The sequence below is a fragment of the Vanessa tameamea genome, chromosome 5, assembly GCF_037043105.1.
Source record: "Vanessa tameamea isolate UH-Manoa-2023 chromosome 5, ilVanTame1 primary haplotype, whole genome shotgun sequence".
Classification (NCBI taxonomy): Eukaryota; Metazoa; Arthropoda; class Insecta; order Lepidoptera; family Nymphalidae; genus Vanessa; species Vanessa tameamea.
The window spans coordinates 8,368,012-8,390,462 of record NC_087313.1 but is presented as its reverse complement, the minus strand read 5'-3'; positions in this window follow the sequence as shown (position 1 = coordinate 8,390,462).

The following is a 22,451-nucleotide window of genomic DNA, read 5'->3' as shown; positions in this document are numbered from 1 at the left end:
CCGCAATTGTTACTAAACAAAAAAAAAGGTGCCTGTATGAACGTGTGAGAGAATTTCTGTTTTGTCGGTGTTATTAAAGATAATTTTAAATTGTATTTTAATAATTAATTACATTAAAATCATAATGTTTATTATGATAAATGTATTTTTGTTTTTTTCACCACTACAATAACATTCACTCGTAAATCGAATCATTCTATATAGATATTATAATACATGCACAAAATAGTAGAGAAACACTGATAATTTTAGAGGTTTAAACACATATTTTTGCGCTTACAATGCAAACGCTGGCTGAACTACGAGATAGATCAAAATATTGTACAGCATTGTATATCTTAAAAAGGTCTTCAAAAAATTCCGTGATGCTATATGTCTATCTCTTAGAAATAACTCACAATAACCATTTTGTATCCTTTACTTTTTACTGGAAATAATGGATTATTTTCGAAGCGATTTTAAGCAATACAGAATTAATCCTTATCCAATTAAGTACCTTAAATACACTGTGCATTTAAGATAGATCAATATGGCCTTTTACAGCATGTAATTTAAATGAATATTTTAGAAGATATTATAGATTTAAAATGCAGGGACATAGCGGTTTGTATTGTCTAATGACAAAAAAGCTGTGAAAGTTGTAAGGCATTCTGTAGTATATTTAGTACATTGCACCCGTGCGAAGCCGGGGCGGGTCGCTAGTAATTATAAATTTTGAAGTTATACCGAAGTATATTTATAAAAAAAACCTGACTATATATAAAAAAATGGCTGGCAGATAAAGGAGAAAAATCTACTGAACTGTTTTATATTTATAATAATTCGTCTCACTAAAATAGTTTTACTAACAAAGTTTCAACTCGTATTCATCAAAGGACGAGTGTTTTTCTTTAGTTACCTTTTTGTTTTCATGAGATGAGATGGCACAACGCCTTTGCATGAGACCCTTTTATGGATTAAAATTCGTAATGTTGCTTGTTTATACATCATATATTTTAAACGAGTTGTTGCCCGCGGCTTCGTTCTTGTTTTAGGGGTTGCTCGTCAGATATTAGGTAATATACGTCTTTCGAATTAGTAAATCAAAATTCATGTTTTATTTTTTATTGATTTATTTTTAAACGTTTCGTAAAGATGCTTGCCTACACTATCGATGTGCTTGCACGGATTTGTATTGTATCTTAATATTTCACTTCTACACAACCAATCATCTCGTCTCGAAAAAGTAACTTATGAAACGTCAATTTTATCGATCGAAGCACGTATTAGCTATACGTGCTTCGATCGTTCGATCGAATATAAAAAATCATAAGATCGACGTTATGTAATTATTTTTTACGGATGTATAACAAGGTTCATAATTGGTAAAAATGTAAGCGTGAAATAGATAAATTAATATACATTATACAACTTAATATACGGGAATCCTAACAAAATATACGAGAACGTTAACCCGCCGCGTAATCAATACCACATAGATACCTGACCCTTCCTCTTTGGAATATTTTTACTCAGTCAACAAATAGAAGGGAGGCAAATATAACTCAATCAGTAACATTTCGCGCATCTGTTGTGCGTAGGCGTAACAAGGGCCGATCAAATTGGAGCCAGCAATTAAATTACCGGTTGGCGATCGAAATATTTTCGGCCAATATTGGCTGCCCTTACGCGACTTCATTGGATTTCGTGTTGGTTCTAATACAAAAAACGTCATTTTATTCCTGAAGGATAATTTATAACTCGAGGATTCGTTTTAAGCTTTATTGGAAAGGTTTTATTTTTTGAATTATTATTTTATTTTAGTTTTAGTTAAATCTATAATTTATTTTTACTTAAATACATCAGGTAACAATACTCTTAAATAAATTACATATCCTTTTAACCCTTATCTGCCCTTGGGGTCGTTTATGTCCCATTGAAATACAACCAGTCTCAAAACTGAAAATTATTTACATGATAAGGTAGAAAATTTGTAGAAAGCAATAGAATTAGTAATAATTCATCGTCATATCGCCTGATTTTTTCATTGAATATGTACATAAAACAATCGCAATTTAAAAAAAACTAATTCCACAAAAAACTCAGGGAAAGAAGGAATAAAAAAAAATTAGACTATTAGTCCAAAAGTTTCTCCAATTTGAATGTCCGTGGAGAATTAACCGGGAGTTCGTGAAATATGCAGAACGTTTATAACGACGAATATTGATGCTCCAATTACACGGCGAATGGAATATCCCGACGGCTCTTTAGAGTTACAGGTTGTTATTACACTGAATTCTTAGCTGCACGCATCCCAAAGCGATGAGTGCATCTATGCGATCATTTATCTTAGTCATTTGAGCTAAAACAATAGTCAAACTTCGTAATACTAGTATTACTTTCGTGTAACGCTATTAGTTCAATGGCTAGCTTGTAATGATCCCAAGATCACTTCCTTAAAAATTAGATAGGGATGATAAAAAATTTACGTAACTTTTTTGTAGGATTTTTTTTATAAAATTCGGAACAATAGAAATGCATTCTTTCAGGCTATGACAGTGATATAATTTGATGCGCACTTATGTTTCCGCACACAATATAATACTCCTTCAAAGTTGCCTATTTTTTTATATTAGTAGCATTTCATTCCTCGGAATGCAATTAAGATAAAATATAAATTATATAAAGCTCTATGTTGATAGTGGATCATCAGCCTTAGTTGGAACACGAAAAAAGGAAAAATCATTGACGAATTGACGTGAGTGCACTATGGTGTATGTGTGTACAATTTTAACGAGTGACTGCACGCGAAAATTGGCGACTGACGGACACCTTGGGACAGATGGAAAAGCTAATATTCGCTGTAAAATAAACATCACACCGGCGTACGGGATTTAATAGCTTTACGGTATAATACATACAAGTATATACAGGTATACCATATAAAATGAAAATAAAAAAATATACTTTATTCAAATAGGGTCGTATAAGCAAATTCAAATCAGTTTACGAGATGTACCAAGATAGGGGACCAATTGGGAATATAGATGTTACCGAAAATAATCTTAATATTTAAATGTACAAATGTAAGAGTTCAAGATCATCATCCAACCGGTCCTTCTATACGGAGGCGAGTGCTGGCCAGCACTATCTCGGCATACTCAGAAGCTTCACGTAACAGATATGAAAATGCTGAGTTGGATGTGCGACGTAACGCGGGCTGATCGCAAACACATCTCGTTAATCTAAGGTAGTCTCGGCCATACCACCTCTCGGAGCTCATCCGTGACGTAGCGGATAAGCTCCAAGAGGAGGTATGGCGTTTTCGCGCGTCGACCGAAGGACTATGTCAGAAGAAAGTGTCTTGATATGTTTGTACCTGGAACTAGGCCTTCCGGGTGTCCGAAAAAGTATTAACTGGATATCGTGCATCGGGACATGAGAGCGAATGAACTTACACAGGATGACGCTAAAGACGGTGCCAAGTAGGCTCAGTCGGAAGGCAGACCCTGGCTTTAATACATTTTCTTTCTAATTATTAATATTCCAAGTCATTTTTATTTTGTTATGTGCATTCTTAATTTTATTTGATATACTACATTTGATATACTTTTATATACTGTAATAAGCTATTTTTGCAAAAACTGAATAGTCATAAGGATATTCCCTAGCCGTCCACATTTTTATGAAATAATTTTCACGAGTCAGTTCGTTAGTTTTTTACTCTTTCATTAAATATTCATAGCCATTTTAACTCGACCGCTGTTCATTTCATTACTAACTTTCCCAGTTGAATTCATACGTACGTTATATTTTAATAAATTAAATTTTCAATAATTATATCTTTGATAACATTAATATCAAAATAATAGACATTATTGTTTTTAAAAGTTTCATTTTTATTATTTTACTATTTTTAGTTATGTAAAATAACTCGGTCATCACACACTCAGACCATTGTTCCAAAATCACATTCTCAAATTAAATCTATTTTCATTGTTCATTAGGCTTTCTATTGTTATAAATGCCACAAACAATTTAATATTTATTCATATAAATGATGTAGAAATATTTGTACACTATGGAAGATTTAAAAGATAAGAGTTGGTATGATAAATCTTATCTTTAAAATCTGGAGTTTGGTTGAACGCACTAATCAGGAACTAGCGATAGGATTTTCAAAAAATATTTTGCTCTAAATAGTTTTTTTAAGTTATCTATCAAGCTACAACCAAGAACGATACAAAATCTCGTGAGACTAGAAAACGAAACCTCTCATACGATATTATACATTTTTGTCATTTAATTGTATGTTTGGTAATGACTTCTGTCACGGCGTCCATTTTCAAGAAAGGCTAGAAGTGTACAGGTGATATTATTGTGCACAAGTGCACAAAACGAGTGCATTTTCTATTCTCTTGTATAATCCGATGGGGCTGAAAATCCGACACGACATGAAAAACTTCAACATACGGCGTTTCTTACTTTCCGAAAAATGCTATCATCCGTACGTGGCTACTGAGATTTTTTTTTTATATTATAGGGGGCAAACGAGCAGGAGGAATCACCCGATGGAAAGTGATTACCACCGTCCACAGCATGGACATCTGCAACACTGGGGAGCTTGTAGGTGTGCGTTGCCAGCCTTTAAAGAATGAATACGAATTTTCGACGTAAAAACTAAATATCTTTGTTTAAATATAACACACACATGACCATGTCATGATTCTGCAGCCTATTAATTTCACTATTTCTTGATTTAAATCATGTAAAATATTTGTTATAGTATCTATTATTCTAGCAAACAATGTCGGTATTAACACATTTAAATGATTACTAAGATGCCGTCGGTTGGGATATACTTGTATGAATCCTTTGTGCCATTGTAATCGCTTAAACAAACCCAGAACTACGTAGTTTCGGTTCTAATGTTGACTCATTCAATAAAATTAATAATGGGATTGAGATCCAGTAAGGATGTTTACCTAGTCCTCATTGAATTCTGAATTCTTTTGAATTATCGAATACTCCTAAAAAAAACAGGCTTTCATTTCGACTGAATTGATGTACTCATTGAAAATATTGGACTTACAAAGTGCTTTGGAAAGGTTTTATGGTTTTCAAATATAATTATATATCTTAGCTATCGTTCCAGATGCTTTTAATATTTTTAAGGAAATATTGATAACCGTTTGAAATATTCACGTTTTATTTATGTACTAATTAATTACTTGTCATAATTTAGAGCTGACATTGATTGGTTGAAGTGCTATGAATTACTGAGTTTCCAGAAGGTTCTTTTCAGTTTTCAGATAATCTGCCAAATATTTATTAAACGATCCGCATTGGAGCAACGCGATGGAATATACTCCAAACTTTCTTCTCTGAGCTAGAGACGTAGCCTAGCAGTGGGACAATTAAAGCCTGTTACTTTAAACAGGGTTTGTATAGATATTAAAAAACCTCATACCCACAATCCACTATACTATATGCATATACGAACATATCTGAATATATAAATTTTAATTATGAATTGATTAATACTGAGCAATAGTTTTCTTTACAGTTAGAGGGTGAGACAGGGTAATAAGAACGAGCGTCGCCGACGTGCGTTTTACTAGAACAATTCCTGCGCTTCATCTAGGATTAATAAAACAAATTAGTGACGTCATTCGATTATTAAATACGTTAGTTATCAAGAGTATTATATCAATTTAGATCGATATCGAAGCATAAAACTTATATTTTAGGCGTACACTTATAAACTAACATATCATGACACCCGCGATACTAGGAGCGAATTTTGGAAATTCTACCCCTAAAGGGGTAATAGGGGTTGAACGTTTGTATGGAAGTCCGTAATTTTTCAAGTTAGAAACATGAAAAATTATTTTTTGGATACTGATTAATAAGGAGTAGATACTTATTTAAGTGTTTCTGCATATTCTACCCTAAAGGGGTGAAATAATGGTTGAAAGTTTTTAAAGAAGTCCGTCATTTTTTAAGTTAAAAACATGAAATTTTATTTTTGGGCAACCGATTAAAAATGAGTTGATTCACATTTAAGCGTTTTTGGATATTCTACCCTAAGGGTTGAAATACACACCAATGTGGTATACAAAGGGGTCTTACATAAACGTAATATTTTAAGTTAATTTGTAAATATATTCATATTAGATGCGAGCAAAGCCGCGGGTAACAGCTAGTATATATATATGTGTATTTGTGATTTGGAAAAAAAAAAAATTAAAGCAGTATCACTATATTTCTATTTCATTTCGTCATAATTATCACACCACGATTCAAATCAAAGAAATGAAATTCTATAAAACTTTTCTTGTTTATTCTTGATTCTAGTTAACGTCTAACTTATTATGAAAATAAAATAAAGAACATGAATACTTTGATTCTTAAAGAAATTAAATTGGATAGTAGTATTTTAGATAATATAAAAAAATATCTGCAACTTTGAACACAATATAACTGAAACAATATCAAACGAATCACTTGAAAGTTACGCATAGATTGAATTTTCTAATCATACAAGGGCAATTTGAAGCACTTCAATTACAACAACAAAAAAATCTGTATTCGTAACGATGGCATAGCAGATTTTAAAAACAAATTCGGAATTGTTAAACTTAGTAATTATTTTAAAGTGGTTTAAAAACATTTTATAAAAAAAAATAAAATTAATCAGAGTGTTTGTTAAAACAATACGTCCTCATTCTACGTCAGATATAGTACAAACGATTTTAAACAACAACATTCATTTTAACTTTTTGTTTCCGTTATATTAAAATATTATTTTCCTTTGTGAGTTGCTAACGTACAAATTTTAAAGCCGTATGTGCGTTTAAACTTTTGCATATAAGGGGATGGCACACCTGTGTAGACTGCCCCAATATACCGCCCGTTATACGGAAGCCTTAATATGAGTTATGGATTATGTAGAACATTCTTAGCTTATTGGCTTGAATTTTCAGTACGAAGAGGTTTTATGTCAAGGTAGTGAAGTTTTCCATTTTTAAAAATAAAGAAAATATTGGAAAGCGCTATATTATTTCCTATATTTTGTAGGATTATTAAGTAAAAAAAATTATAAAGTTATTAAGTAAAATTTTAGAAATTGTGTTCGTTGGTATTTGTATCCAGTAAACCTTCATGCGAATTTATTAATTTTATATTATTTTCATATGACAAACAGACACTTCAATTTTATTTATTTGTGTAGATGAGCTAATATGCTTATCACAATAAGGAGTTAAAAATCAGACATTAATTTATTAATTATATACCAAATGGTCATCTGATGGCATGTGGTCACGACCCCCATAGACATTGGCAAGATATTATCTACCTGCCTTTAAAATTATACTGACTCACTCGTTTCTCACTCACAATAAGATTATTGTTATTTGACAGGAGAATATTTCATGACACGGCATGCACAGAATACTTGGTAGTTATTGTTAGATGGTGATATAATTGTATAGAATAAATTATCTATACTTCTATCTCTGTGAAAGTAACTCTGTCTGTCTGTCTGTCTGCCGCTCTTTAGCTGCTAAACCAATGAACCGAATTTGACAAAATTTGGTATAAATCAAACTTGACAACTAGTTATCTATAAATATGATTTTAATATTAATATTCTACTGTATAATAAAAATATCTTCTCTTGACGATAATGTTACTTTTTTTATTGTTATATTTATGTCTCCACGGATACTTCTGTCTGTCTGTGCCTTAGGTGTATCTATAATTTGTATTTTTTTTATAGCAGTGTGCCTGCATTTTTTTTCACCAGCCAGCAACACTTTTTTTTTTTTGTAAATGACGTGAGGAGGTGGATATAGTTGGGTATTAGATATATATTGATTATATAGTAATTGTTTATGTTACATAAAAGTATTAAAAAATATTAGATTTAAAACCTGTTATGCGAATGTGTGTTATGCAAAATTGATATACAAAACAAAAAAAAGTTTTTAGGGAATCTTTACAGAAATATAATGTTTTCATATTTAGTAATTAATATTTTAATTCATGTATTCATTTTACTAATAATATAATTTTAACTAATATAATAAGTAAGTCAGACCATAATAATGAATACGAAGAAACTTCCATACATTTGTATGTTTATATCGGTAAATATAATGTAGAGGAGTTGTAATTATTAACAGGATTTAAAATCGTTACCCCTAACAAATTTTCTAAAGCGGTTCAGGTGTGCGCGAACTTTGATGTACCACACAAAAGCGCATGATTGATGTGTGGCTCAGCGTTGAATGCCCACACATTTCTCAAAACGCTTCAAGCACGCGCTACAGGACGCTTTTGTCGCATCAACAATACGAGCTTTGCTCGTGAAACGAAAATTGCTGTAACTCATATAGTTTTACACATCAGTTGAAGTTTGTTTTAGAATAAAAAAATGGAATGCAAATATTTTATACATTTTACCTAAATATATAAAATTGATATGTGAGTTATATTTATATTTTTTATTTAGCGAAATTACTATTTCTTTCTTCACAACAAAATAATGAAAAGTGTTGATTAAATAAAATATATCATGATTTTGATTGAAATAGATAGTTAATGTCACTTTTTGTTTTTTATTTAACAACAGTTTTGAAACATTAATAATATTCACCGTCAAGACGTTATCGTGTTAAATGCAGATATAAGGTCGTTATCAATAAGCTTCCTTGAATTAGAATACTTATAATATCATCTGCTCGGTATGTTGAAGTATATCCTTAATACTTATTATACATACTTAACTAGTATCACTACAAGAATTATGTTTGATACGTCATTATAAATAATAGTTTAAAAAAAACAAACCAATTTTTCTTAAAAATTACAGTACAATTATTATACATTGAATAAAATTAAAGATCATGTTTCAAATAATAAGGTGTATTATTCTGTTTAAGATTACCTATATAGAACATAAAAAAGCTTGGAGTTGGTAATAGTACATTTTCATTTAGGATACATAATTTTTTTATGATATATATTAATTATTATATGATTTTATTGAAATGGTTGGAAAATATGTAGTCTCTGTTATTACTAGGTTACAAACGCAGTGTTAAATTTAATCCGTCTTAAAAGTAATGAAGCAAAAGTTCATGTAAGAGCGTATTTGAATAAAGTATATTTTTGATTTGCTTTTTTAATACAAATGAAAGTGACATACAATCTATTTAAGATATATAAATAAATATAATATTACAGCTAACCACCAACCGGCCTATGTCGAATGTCTGCGGTTAGTAGAATAAAACAATATAAATATATAATTATTTTTATTTATTTTCATACAATTTGTAAGCGGATGGATAATTAAAGATCCAATGGTAAGTGGTCACAATCATATACATATACAGATATATGAACATTAACGTATATTAACTATTCCTCACACCACCAATGCGTCAACAACCTAGGGAACTGATGAACGGTAAAGTTAGTTACACTGGACTTACTCATTGAACCGGAAATCAACAATAATCACTTGCTGTTTTGCAGTAGAATATGTGATGAGTGGGTGGTACCTACCCAGATGGATTTGCATAATGCTCTGCAGTAAAGTTCATTTCATTAAAAAAATTAGAGCAGATTTATTCAGTATTTCATTTATTTAAGGCGGTCTTAACCCAGCCTCGAAACCAGTTCAATACGTCTGCGTATTACAATGAAAGTCGTTGAATTCAGTAAAAGCTTTCGAAGTCATATTTATCTTATCCTTTCTTTTCCATTCGAAAGAAAAAATATTCCATCGTTAAATAACATTCATTCTGAATGACTTTAACCCTGATTGATAGACAGTCTTTAATTCTTTTGAAGGATAAATTTTATATTAGAAAAAATATTTTTTATATTTCGATGAAATAAATTATAAATAGGTTATAAATGACATTTTAATGCAAAAAAGCGGTCAAACTGCTTAACTTACCAAATAGAAAAAAATAATCGTACCTTGGTGTGTGTTCTTAGCGGGTGTTTAGATAAACACTGATTCCTCTCTTTTTTCTTTTTGATTTGACGTCCGAAAGAAGAACACAGCAATGTTTAACTAATAAACTCCTGAACAGCTTTTTAGGTAAACAAATGTTTGTTAACCGAAAATTACCTATTGAAGTGGAAGTTGACGAATGCAAAACTACTGAAATAGTCAATTTTGAATTCAATTAACCTAAAGTTACATTGGGTTCATTTCATTTTCCCGTAACATTCATAGAGGATTCATTTATATAAATAGTACAAGTTTAATTAGGGATTCAATGCTAACAAACAAATTTATATTTAGCCTCGTTTTAATTGGTGTTTTTGCTTGCGATAAAGTAAGCAAGTTGTGATTTTTTAATTAATTACAGTATGTAGTCATTTGCTGTTATTGCTATTCATTTACTTTGTGGCAGGGCTTTGTGCGAGCCCCTCTGGTTAGGTAACACCCACTCATTCTACCGCCCAACAGCAGTAATCAGTATGGTCGTGTTCCGGTTTGAAGGGTCAGTGAACCAGTGTAACTACAGACACAAGGGACATAACATGTTAGTTCCCAAGATTGTACTTAATAATCATAAAAAAATCTAGTGCGTTGCTTATAAGTATGCTGATGCTGAGGTACGGGGATCAGGCCTCGGGTTGGGTCAAATAATGTTTACTAGGTATAATTATCAAATTTAATATCAATGGTGTCAATTGAAATTAATTTTTCCACTTTTAGTTACCAAAATAAGAAAACATAATCAATTAAATAGCTTAATAAAATTTTGTTATGCTATTTAACTATTGAAATATACAAAAAAATATATTTGTGTTTTGCGAACGAATGTGTCTAATTTTGTAATTTCGTTTAGAATATACAAATTGCACACTAAGCAATTAGTTGTGGCTTAATGTTACTATAAACCCGAGCAAAGTTTAACAATGACTCATAAATTTTAGGTCATAATATGTGTAAATGGAAGTTGGCTCATAAATTTTTAACAACGACGTAACACCCTTACAAGCATATTGTTGGAAAATAATTTATTACTAATTACATTCCGCTGTAATATTGACTTTGTAGGAAAATAAATTAGACTGTTGACTATTTTTTTTTAATAATATAAATCGACTGTAATTTTTTCATTTTTATCGCAAATTAAAAAAATGTTTAAATACGTTTTGAAAAAATTGTGTTGTGGTGCGTGATCACCGCCAAAACACAAGCAGAGCTCACCACGGGAACGGACTCTGAACCACCCTCGGCCATCGTGGGGTAGCTAGTGTAAATATTATATAACACGGATTTCCTCTCAGGGAGCCTATACGATTATAATTTTATAAATAGGTTTATTTGAAAGTTAATACGAAGTAGATTTATTTAATTTATTAAGCTTTTTATATAATAATTGAAGAAATTATTTTAAACGGCTCCAACTTTCATTTTACGATTAAGTCCTGCCTAATGTCGGAATGTCTAACTTTTCTCAAATATCATAATCATGCGGGTAAAGTATTTTACCTATATTTTATTCTTTATCCATCTATAATTTTATCATAGTTTATTTTGTATTACTCGTTAATATTACTTGTGAGTTCAGAACAGAGTGACTATAGACCCAACTACTTTTTATTTTATTTTATTTTATTTGGTTCTTCAACAATGTGTACACTGATTATAATAAATATAACATAGTAAAATTATATTCTAAGTGTCACAATTACTTAAAGAAGAACACAGCATGCACAAAAAGAAAACAATCAACATCTTAACCTAATTTGAAAACTATTTAAATAAAATTTAAATAACTATTTAATTAAAAGGAAATAAAAGTAAAAAAAAAAAAATACTATGTAATAAAAATACAAGGATGTATCCACTTAGACATTATTTTTGCTGCCCAGTACGATCTTTTTCATGGACACAATGGACGTAACATTTAGATCGACACTGTTTTGATATTCATCAAAAACTATAACGGATAAAGCAGAGGTGTATGTGTAGCGCAGGTCTACTACCTCAATCTCATCTCTACAGTTGAGTTCATAGGAGAGTCAGCCCGAATTTCGTTCTAGAGGTTTTTTATCGATATTTTTACATTAGATATTTAGAATTTACAATATAACAAATTTAAAAATTGTATTAAGATAAAATTATTCGATAAATATTAAATTATTACTCATTAAAATTATTCTTTTTGGGCAAAGATGCTTGGAATTAGGCTCTGGTTCCAACGCAAGAAAAATAATTGTGAATATTACGCTCATTGTAAATTTCATTTATTTTGAATGAGCGGCGAATTTTTAGTTGTTAAATCTTGCTGGAGGTTTTCCGAAATGGCGCTAGAGTTGAAATATTGATTTAAAAATGCTTTACTGTAAAGTATTCTCCAATAAAATATATATTTAATTTTATATTTGATTATAACAGAATTTAGAATAGTAAAGTTTCCAGAATAAATACCTTAAATGTTAATTATTGACGTGAGATAACGATAATTAAAAATCCTGATTTAATTTAAAGGCAAATACGTCTTTTCGTGTCACGTTGTATTTACAGTTTGCGTTGATTAAAATTGTTTTAAGAAAATCTTATTATTTTTAGTTAGATTACAGGGAAGATCAAAGCCAAATGTTGATTGGAAAACCGAACTCTTGGAAGCGCTGACCCAGAACCCATAAAAACTTTATAGACGTCAGAGGTTAACTACTTCCCTATTTTGGGTTGAATTTTTCCATGTAGAGGTGTGATTTTGTAATACGAACTCATTTTTCAGTTTTTGGAAAGCTGGTTAAATTGAAATTAACTGTGGCTTCTACTGAGCTCTTATTGGTCGTCTATTGCCTCAACTGCTGCAATCGACCAATGATCATTCAGATTAATTCAAAATTAGTTAATGTGATCAACGTTTCATAACTTGAGTTAATAATAGTATTTTTAAGTCCAAATTTTTTACTAAGTAACAACAAATTGTTTAGAACTATGGTTTATATTCCTTAGTTCCTAAGGATAGATTATGTAATGTTTACGAGAATAAATGATTGTGTTACAATAATGTTTTTTTACCATAATACAGTACAACTAAATAGATAATATATGAGAGCCGAGATGGCCCAGTGGTTAGTACGCGTGCATCTTAACCGATGATTTCGGGTTCAAACCCTGACAAACACCACTGAATTTTCATGTGCTTAATTTGTGTTTATAATTCATCTCGTGCTCGGCGGTGAAGGAAAACATCGCGAGGAAACCTGCATGTGTCTAATTTCAACGAAATTCTGCCACATGTGTATTCCACCAACCCGCATTGGAGCAGCGTGGTGGAATATGCTCCATACCTTCTCCTCAACGGGAGAGGAGGCCTTAGCCCAGCAGTGGGAAATTTACAGGCTGATTATGTACGTTTTGCTTTAGTATGGATTAAAAGAAAACTTTATTCACTAAAGATGATTTTTTAACTTGATATTTATTTTTATGACGCAACTAATAATTATTTTAAAAGGTACAATGGGAACTAAATGTAACGATGAATTTCCAAAGTTCGTCTCTTTTCATTAATAATATTTCTGATTGATTTTTCCATCAGGAATATTTTTCGTACGATGCGAACGGTAAGAAATAAGGAATAAATGTGATAATTCTTATAAAATTTAAAATTCCGTTTGCCATTACTTATTTTTCTTGAATATATTTTACTATAAAGAAAACGGTTTGTTATGCAAGACAAAAAAATAATTGCAATTTAAATATTTAAAAAGTTAATGATGAAACTCGTAATGTATTGTGTTGCTATCATTAAAAATTTGGAAATGTTGGTACTTTGACAGTAAAATCTTTGCCCATTAAGTACGGTATTCTTTTTCTTAAAAATAAAAATGTATGCCTCATTTTGTTCATATTAATGCGTACACGAATTGTTCATCGTTTTAAGTTGAATCTTTGTATTATATCTTTGTACATTTTATTCCTCTTTACTGTTGGCGTTTGTGTGTGTTCTCTATTATCTACCTACCTATAGACTATTCCTTAACCACAAGAGTACAAAAGCTAAATAACCATCATTGTAGTGAGCAATATAGCTGAATTATTATCAAATCGCATGGAATACGTTAACATAAGGTTTGTTTATCTTCAGTATAATATAATAATAATATTATATCACCCACACCACCTAGATGTCCGAAAATCCACAACAGCGCGATTTTTAAGACATTTTCTGCCTCGCACAACCACTCTGTGGAACCAGCTTTCGCCGGCGGTTTTTCCGAACCGATACGACTTGGGAACCTTCATGAAAAGAGCGTACTCTTTCCTGAAAGGCCGGCAACGCACCTGCTATCCCCCCGGTGTTGCAGATGTCCATGGGCGGTGGTAGTCACTTTCCATCAGGTGAGCCTCCTGCTCGTTTGCCACCTCTAATATAAAAAAAAAAAAAGTCTTTCTTTGATTGGAATAGACTATTATCATGTCTTAACAGGTAGCATGTATAAATACTTTTTTACTTGTGATCTAAGAGTACAAAGCCTAATCATGGCTTGTGGTGTGAAGGCTATCATATCAACGGTCATAGTACTCAATGTAGTAATCAACGGTCGATAGATTGCGAATGAATCATATCGGAATAAGATAATCGCTTATAAGAAATTTAATGAGAATAATAATTATATTAGTCGTCGAATTAAACTTGGTCGTAATCAACGTCCCATATGCATTGATTGCCATAAAGTGCATAGCTGAAGTGAATAATTTGTTTTAATATATAATTAATATTTAAATGAACATAATGTAAACATTTTCAAAACGCTATCGCAATACACCCTTTTAAATTATAATAAAATTATGTAAATCAGAATTTAAATACCATTTATTAAGTAACAGAAGTGAATGTCAGCGTCCTATTTTGAATAATTAAAAAGTATTTATGAGAAAACTCAGTTAAAATTCTTGGTTACGAAATACGTACGAATAAAAGTAGTTTAATTAGTTACAATTTTCATAAAGTAGGCATGTTATGAAATTAATGTAAGCAGAATGTTATTAAAATAATATTTAACTATCATTATGGAATTTTAACAACGCTTAGGGAAATAACGATTTAGGCATTTAATTATTAAATAGTTTTTATTTAATTTTGGTTATGAAAATTTTTCGAAATCAAAAATTCTAGTTGTGTTATGATGAAAAATTCATAATTTGTCATTTGTTTAATTTTTATTTATAATTCCGTTTGCGCTTGGCGGCGAATGAACTCATTTCCACCACGCATCGGAGCAGCATAGTAGAATAAGCTCCAGGCCCAGCAGTGGGAAAAATACAGATGACTTTAATTTAAGAGAGCACGTGATCGTATATGCCTTTTTCTATTGGACAGCAAAGTACATTTATAAAGTTAACTCATAAAGACGATGAATACTACTAACGATACTGGTAAGTCAATTATCTCCAAGGAATAATAAAATTTATCATTTGTCGATCATGTTTTTTAGGGTGTGGCGAGCTTTGATACATTATAAATATATTATGAAAACGAGTAGAAATAGCATTTAAAGAGAATAACAGATTAACTGATATTTAAAGAGAAGATTGTCATTCAATGAGGTTTCTGGATAGAACGATTCTTGACCGAAGCGTTTATTTGTAGAACAGTACTGCATTATTGTGCCTTGTCATTCGACGATCCTGATAACCTTCGTGGACTAAATCGACCTAAATCGAAATCGTGATTGGGTCGCCGTTGTCATTTCCTCGCTTAAAGCTACACACACCACAATGTCATTTACACAGAATTGCGATTATGGACGTTCATTTGTTCCAGCTGTTATCAATGCACGTTAAAATTCGATTATCTGTAATTGTTTGTTTGATAAATTAAAATAGCAATAAAATTATTAATTAATTATTTAATGAGCGAAAATAAACAAAATTGAAATGTTTTAAGATAATTTGTACATAGAATCAAATAGAATAGATGACGACCTCCGTGGTCGAGTAGTGTGTACATCGGTTTTCATGGGTACGCCACTCCAAGGTCCCGGGTTCGATTCCCGGCCGAGTCGATGTAGAAAAAGTTTATTAGTTTTCTATGTTGTCTTGGGTCTGGGTGTTTGTGGTACCTTCGTTACTTCTGATTTTCCATAACACAAGTGCTTTAGCTACTACTTACATTGGGATCAGAGTAATGTATGGGATGTTGTCCAATATAAAAATATTCAATAAATGTACAAAAATTAATATTTAAAGAATCGTATTGATTTACTAGTATTCGCTTTTCGGTTAATCTGCGTTTTTTGGGTTACGGTTTTATGTCCTTCCTTGGGGATCAAGCCTGCTTCGTACAAAATGTCATCGAATTTGGTCCAGTGATTTAGCCATGAAAGCGTAACAGTTATTTAAATCCGAAATGATAACATTTCTTATTTAAATAAATACTTTAAATATAAATTGAAGTAGTATTAAATATAAATTATTTCTTTCTTCTTCTTTTATGCTTCATACAATTTCTAATTAAGTAAATTCTAAATCCCTTACCGTCCCTAAAATTTACAAACCCTTCGTTCGCATTTTCAACGAAATCACTAAACACTTTAGGCAACACTAATGAGGCAACGCGAAATAATAAGATTGACATTTTGCGTAGGAGCCGATACGAGACAAGCTTAATTATAGCGCTATAGATCTCTGTCTAGTATCTTTACTTGCTCAGTCATTAGTGTTTCTAGAAATATATATCGTCTGTGTATGTTTGAAACAGAAATGAATGCAAAATAAGATTAAAAGAAGAAATTATAACGAGGTCCTAATTCATACAATATGTTAAATTTCCACAAATCAGATTTTATTTTAATTTAATCACAGATAACAAATAGCTTTGAAACATTTAATTTTTGGAATTTAATGTGTTTTTTTAGTTCAATAGTAAATCTTAAAAATAGATTTATAGTTAAAATGTAAAGCAACATTCTGTAAATGTCTCGCTGCTGGGCAAAGGCCTCTTCTTCTTCTTCTCTTCCTCGTCTTTGATAATGAGGATACCGTGTGGAAAATATTAAGAAATTATTCCAACACGTTTCTCCAATTCAGGTTCCAGGAATTCCATCGATGCAGGTTTTATCATCAGATGCATACAAGCACGTGTAAATTACGGAACTGCCTGATGACATGCAACCTTCACTTAAGATTCCAGTATTCTACCCACGAGGCCATCTCGGCTATAATATACTAAGTATTATTTGAATTTTTCATAATTTGTTTTGTGTTGGTCAAACTGAACAGCACAAAACAACTCACCTCGTATTTCACTCGCGAAACATTGAAAACCGACTTACTTGATACACTGTTTATGCTTTTGGAATTTGTTAATACAGTTCTTCTTATAATAGTGTATTAAAAATAATTATAAACCAATACTTACTTTTGGGGACGACCAAAGAAACGATGGATGGATTGTGTGAAAGACGATATGGTTAGAAAGAATGTTACTTGTGAGATGACGTCCGACAGAGAAGTATGGAAGAAGAAGACATACTGCGGTGACCCCAAGTAAAATTGGGATAAGGGCAGGAGGGTGATGATGACTTAGTATTAAAAAAATACAGTAACAATTATATACAACAAACGGTCTTATTGGGTACTAAAGCAGATAGCTGCTCTTTTGACAAAATATTATTTATATTAAGGAATGTTATTTTCAATTAGAGTAAAATATATTCCTCACTGATTCATTAACTTGATTTAATGAATCGTAAACATTACGAAAAAGGTTTGCTGGGACCCCTCGTATTACGCTTACTTATTATTTTCAGATAATAACTAGAATATTCTAGTTATGTATGTTTGTTGATTGAGACTCGGCCACTGAGTTTAAAGTGTTTTTGATTCATATTATTTGTGTTTATGAATCGCGTGCTCGGTGATGAAAGAAATCATCGCGAGGAAATATGTGTACATTTCGTATTGAATTATGATATGTGTTGTCCACCATACCACATTGGAAATGTGGGACAATTCTGACAGAATAAGTTGCGAGCTTTCTTAACAAAAGTCTCCTGGGTGCCTTAGAATAGCATACATTTGTAACATGTTACTTATATAAGATATAATATTACTTAATATACATAAGCTCACTATTTATTAGATAATTAAACAGTGTTCAAATTTACATTTAATTTAAAGACTTTAAAGCAGACATTTTCTGCTAAATTCGTTTGTTATTAAAAAAATGGTTTCGGTAATATAATCACATTTTAATGTAAATGCTTTTATACTGATTTCGTTTTTATATTTATTAAGTAAAAAATAACAAAATGTTATACATATCTTAAGAGAATTAGATTATGAGAGATATACTGATGTCCGTCATTTCTATAAATTGGTCAGATTAAATAGAAACGAAACGAAAACGAAAATTTTAACCTATTACTTTAAACACCTTTAACTTTATAAATAGTTAACAAAATTTGACGGGACTAACTAACAAATTAACAATATTTCAGATCGAGATCTATATTGAAATAAATCTCACATTTTTCAATTAAAAACAATGGCATGAAATATATTCTGAATAAAAAAAAACCTATCATATCTTTAATACCTAGAAACAGTTACGATTTTTTCCCTCGTTCTCTGCAAATAGAATTTTATATGTATATTTAGCTGACGCAATTATTTCACGCCGCAGGCGATGTGATTCCGAATTCCCTGTAAGTATTTTATTTCAATAAATGTCCCTCTTTTAAAATAATTTCTGAAATAGTAGGAGGAATTTAAAAGCAGTTGATTTATCAACGTTATATAGCTTTTTTTTTTGTTTCCACAATATTCAATTTAGTTTCATTATATAAGTAACTCATTTTATTTAAAAAAAACTTCTCTCACTCAATATTTTATTCCTTAATATAAAGAAGTAACAAAGTCATTTTGTATGTTGCTTCTTTCCGAATTTACTCAAAAACAGCTTAGTCAATTAACACGAAATATGTATATATACACGTATATATAAATGGTTATATTATTGTTGAACGAAGACTGAGTGACGTGGCTTGGGAAGTGACGTCACCGGACAGACGACGTGGCATAAGAAAATATATGACGCGGGCGACGAGACGGCCATCTTTCGTCGACTTAAGATAGAGAATTGAGTAGTCGGTTGCATGTTAAATGAGTTCCTTAATGTTTTTGTCATATTCTAAAATATAATTATAACTTTGTTAACTAATGAGTACTTATGTAAATTTTTTCAATATTTTTGTGAATTATAGATTATAATATCATATTTATTAATTAAATTGTAAATTATAAGTAATATTATTCAATGTAATCTTTGAAGTATTTGCGTTAAAAATTTTGAGTGATAATCGGACAGAAAATCAAGAGTGTGACCGCTCATTACGTGAAGACAGACAATATTATATGTACATATATAAAAACTATAAATATACATAACTACATTAACAAATACGTCAAGACGTAGCGATGATACTTTAAATATTGATAGAGAAAAATATTAAATACGTGATGTATGTACATACATACCTACATGGCATAATATGTTTTATATGTACAAATAACTTTTATAGATAAGTCAATAACCACTTGCATAATAAAAAAGTTTAGTTTTATTACCATAAATGAGGTTTTCACTTGAATTAAATATCATCAACAAATATCGCTCTTCGTACTTTTTAATATAGTCACGTATTACAAAATATTATGTACTATGAATGTACGGTAGCACATATCATGTACCGAGTACGGAGAGACCCGATTGTGCTTTATATTATTACGAGAACATCGAACATTGACGTACATTTTAAATATATATTATACATATTGTAAGTAGAAATAAATTGAACCTACAATATAGCATATATGTAAACAAAAAGTCGAATTGGCTCAAAACCAAACATGGAATTCAGTGTAAATAAAAAAAATAATAATCTTGAAGTGAAACCTCCTTTGAACATAATTGAAATCAGTTTAAGTATTATAATTGGACAATATATTAAATTTCAATTAGATTTAACGACGAGAGTATTAATTAACAATTGTGTACATCGGCTATGGATTATAAAGTTTCTCGTAATCCTTTCGTAACTATTATATTTATGAGATGAAAATATTTCTTGTTGACCCAGATGTCATTGGAATTCGTTAGTGTCCTCGTTATGAGTTCGGATAGTAAAAAACACGGGAACTTGGAAAAAAAACGGTACTTGCTTTTATCATTTTGGGCATTATTATTTATTATCAAGCTGGGTAACTTATCGGAGTTAGCTTCGACCCTACCCTACCTTAAAGGTAAAGACAGAACTGAGCTGTATTAAAAATATTAATCGTGGTATGTATAGTGGTCATTATTATTATAGGTATCGGCTTCTATAATAAAATTCCGCAGATATTTTTAACTTTGCCGTTTCATAGATTCAGGTCAATTGTAAAGAGTACATTGGTAAAGAAGGCATATTATTCGATACACGATTATATTGATGATAAAAAAGCGTGGAGTTAATGCTTGTTGACTTCCAGGCAAGAGACATGACATACTTATATAATTGTAATTAACAAACATGACTGTATTTTTAGATGTTGAAAAAGAGTAACTGAGTTTCTTGCCGGTTCTTCTCGGTAGAATCTACATTCTGAACCGGTGGTAGCTTTACCTTAAGTAGTTTGTTAAATGACGATTCAAAAGTGCTTGTAAAAGCCTACTTGAATAAAGTATATTTTGAGATGATGATTTGAAATATGTATCAGTCCTACAAAAATTGAAAGTCGAAGGCACGAAATTGTCTCTGCCTTTTACACTTACATTAAGTATAATGTAAGATACCTTAGGCTTATAATGTTGTGGATGCTGGGTAAGCACCTTATCATTAGGTAATGTTTGTTTTCCTATACAAACGGTTAAACCTATTTTAGAATCCATTAACATAGGTCTGATAGCAAATATCTATGGACTAAAGTTAGCATTATGTTTAATAAAATTACTCATTATAATAGACTACAGAGGTTTTCAAAAAACTGCTAATAACCTTGATTATATTACGTAGATACACGTCTAATTGATGATCAAAACACAACTTATATATAAGCTATATAAGCCGTAGAGCCTTGAAATTTGGAAACCTTCGTTTTCTAATCTAAAGGCGCAGTAAAAACGATTTTACGAAATGTTTATTTAAATAAGGGTCGCGGTACCTCTTCAATTCATTTCATTTAATCGACTCATTTGAGTTAAAATATTTTTAGCACGTTTCGTCAAATAAATACGGCAATATGCTCTTTTAGCATAAAACAAAAGTGTGTAATTGAAAACGAACTATCATTTATTTCATAACTTTTCGGATATCACTAATTTTAATATGAGATCGAGTAATTATTTTTGCGTAGATGACGTCAGTGGTTGAAATTATTGTATGACATTTATATTGAGTTGAGTTTGTGCGGTTAAGAATCAACAAAGGATCTTATTTGTGTGCTAATGTTAATGTTTGCTGTAAAGGTTAATATGTTAATTTGAAATATACCATAAGAACAAACAAGAATTGATTATGTTTTTATTGAAAATACTATGGCATAATTAGATATAATACGACAAATACTATGAAATCGACATTTAGTAGTATTATATAAAAAAATAAATATGACTGGCTAACGATCAATTCATAACCTAAACCTTAATATAATTGTATATAAATTATATTGGTGTACTAATAAGTATATAAGATACTTAAGAATAAAAATATTTGAATAGCTACCTATACCAAGCAACATAATAACAGCAAACGCATTTGATGATATTTTGCTGACATTTATCGAATAGTTACGTTGTCTGTCTCCGAAACTCATCATTAGATCTTTACGAAATTAAAATGGTGCCTGGTGAAATAAACCTCTTTCGAACACAAAAGGAGATTTTTTGTCTAATTTTCTTTATCTATACTATACTAATATTATAAATGCGAGAGTAACTCTGTCTGTCAGTCTGTCTGTCGCTCTTTCATTGCCAAACCAATGAACCAAATTTGATGACATTTTGTATAAAGCAAATTTGAATTCCAAGGAAGAACATTTTTGTCGAACACATGACAACCAACCCCTTAAACGCGAGCGAAGCCGCGGGCAACAGCTAGTATGTTATAAATTGTGACGGACTAATGCCCGAACATAAACATAAACAATATATAAACATCCAAATTGAAAATGCCTTCTTTTTTGAAGTCGATTAAAATTATTTTTTCGCAGTCAACCCGTTCGAAATATTACTTCTTTCATTATACCCAGACAATTTTGTATGGTCATATATGTTTTTGGATAAGATATAACTCGACGCGCTATTATGTACATCAATATTTAAAAATAAACATTTAAATGTATGTATTTATTTATTTTCGTAAAGATTTCAAAGGATGACACTATGTTAAAACACTTTTTCTTCCAGCCGATCTGAATTGTACAAGAAAAT